At 59.0% G+C, this 2281-nt stretch overlaps 1 non-coding gene across 1 annotated transcript; it reads left to right on the forward strand.

The window, feature by feature from the left end:
* Window positions 1-242: 242 nt before the first annotated feature.
* Window positions 243-397, forward strand: LOC124187646. Its single transcript, XR_006872135.1, has one exon. It is a non-coding gene; the product is annotated as a 5.8S ribosomal RNA (ribosomal RNA).
* Window positions 398-2281: the final 1884 nt, after the last annotated feature.

Below are 2281 nucleotides of genomic sequence, written 5' to 3' on the forward strand. Positions count from 1 at the left end.
CAATCGTTTGCATTGCGAGCCGATCGGGTCCGGCGCCGGTTCATCCCGGCGGAGACGACCCGTGAACTCGAGGCGACGTCGGCTCTTGAACTATCGCACGAACGAAATTTGACGCGCGGCGCGCGTTCCTTCCCGCGCGCAACCGCGCAAGGGCTGACGCACGCGGCGCCGCGCTCACGACCACAGAAAGCCGGTAACAACCGTAATTTTAGCATTTTTAATGCAAAATTCACATATATGATTACCCTGAACGGTGGATCACTTGGCTCGTGGGTCGATGAAGAACGCAGCTAATTGCGCGTCAACTTGTGAACTGCAGGACACATGAACATCGACATTTCGAACGCACATTGCGGTCCACGGATACAATTCCCGGACCACGCCTGGCTGAGGGTCGTTTAACAACGACAGACTGCTCCGTCGGCAACGGTGCTGCGAAAACCCCCCCCCCGGGGGGATTAGCGCTCCGTGCCTTCGCGAGCGAATGACTGGGCGTTCGCAGCCCGTGTCGCGCGCCGGTCGCGCGGCAACGGGTCGCGTCGCCTCAAACGAACACGTATGTCACGGTCACGACGCGTCGCCGCAGATCGCGGGGTCGAGCTGTCGCTGCCGTTCGTCACGTTCCGGTGCTAGCGATAGTCGAGAGAACGAACGAATTCGGCACGGCGACACACAGACCGCGCGCGGTCGGTTTGCCGCTCATGTGAACAAGTTCCGTTTCACGTTTCGCCGCGGGGGGCTCTCGAGTCTCCCGTACGGCAAGCGTGTTTACGGTCGTTTCCGTGGCCCGAACGTATGAAGGAGATACGTTGTGTCCTCGTCCGTGTCGACGGTGCTGTTCTTGAACGAACGGCCGTCGCCGACGACGGACTCGCAATCTTACGACGACCTCAGAGCAGGCGAGACTACCCGCTGAATTTAAGCATATTACTAAGCGGAGGAAAAGAAACTAACTAGGATTTCCTTAGTAGCGGCGAGCGAACAGGAAACAGCCCAGCACTGAATCCCGCGGTTCTGCCGCCGGGAAATGTAGTGTTTGGGAGGATCCACTTATCCCGGGGCGTCGGCCCGCGTCCAAGTCCATCTTGAATGGGGCCACTTACCCGCAGAGGGTGCCAGGCCCGTAGTGACCGGGACGCGCCACGGGAGGATCTCTCCTCAGAGTCGGGTTGCTTGAGAGTGCAGCTCTAAGTGGGTGGTAAACTCCATCTAAGGCTAAATATGACCACGAGACCGATAGCGAACAAGTACCGTGAGGGAAAGTTGAAAAGAACTTTGAAGAGAGAGTTCAAGAGTACGTGAAACCGTTCAGGGGTAAACCTGAGAAACCCGAAAGATCGAACGGGGAGATTCATCGTCAGCGACGCAGGCTTCGCCGCGGCTCGTGATGTCGGGACCTCGCGTCCACGGCACTCGGTCGCGGTGCAATGTCCGGCGGCGCCGGCGTGCACTTCTCCCCTAGTAGGACGTCGCGACCCGTTGGGTGTCGGTCTAAGGCCCGGTCGGCTGCCTGTCTCGGCGTTCTCGTCGGGGCAGACCCCCGGTTGCCCGTCCGGCTGCCCGGCGGTACCCGCACGGTATAGAGCCGCATTGAACTGCGTCGGGCCCGCCGCAAGCGCGGTCAGCGATTCCCGGTGGTCGGACCTAGCGCCGTCCCCGGGCCTGGCCAGCTGTTGGCTGGCGGTGTCCTCTGGCTGGCTCGTTCGAATTATCAAATACCGGTCGGCGACGCTATTGCTTTGGGTACTTTCAGGACCCGTCTTGAAACACGGACCAAGGAGTCTAACATGTGCGCGAGTCATTGGGACGAGCAAACCTAAAGGCGAAATGAAAGTAAAGGTCAGCCCAGCGCTGACCGAGGGAGGATGGGCCGCGTCACGATGCGGCCCCGCACTCCCGGGGCGTCTCGTTCTCACTGCGAGAAGAGGCGCACCCAGAGCGTACACGTTGGGACCCGAAAGATGGTGAACTATGCCTGGTCAGGACGAAGTCAGGGGAAACCCTGATGGAGGTCCGTAGCGATTCTGACGTGCAAATCGATCGTCGGAACTGGGTATAGGGGCGAAAGACTAATCGAACCATCTAGTAGCTGGTTCCCTCCGAAGTTTCCCTCAGGATAGCTGGCACTCGCGTACAAAACGTACACGAGTCTCATCCGGTAAAGCGAATGATTAGAGGCCTTGGGGCCGAAACGACCTCAACCTATTCTCAAACTTTAAATGGGTGAGATCTCTGGCTTGCTTGAACTATGAAGCCACGAGATCTCGGATCAGAGTGCCAA

The sequence above is a fragment of the Neodiprion fabricii genome, unplaced genomic scaffold (assembly GCF_021155785.1).
Source record: "Neodiprion fabricii isolate iyNeoFabr1 unplaced genomic scaffold, iyNeoFabr1.1 ptg000094l, whole genome shotgun sequence".
Lineage (NCBI taxonomy): Eukaryota > Metazoa > Arthropoda > Insecta > Hymenoptera > Diprionidae > Neodiprion > Neodiprion fabricii.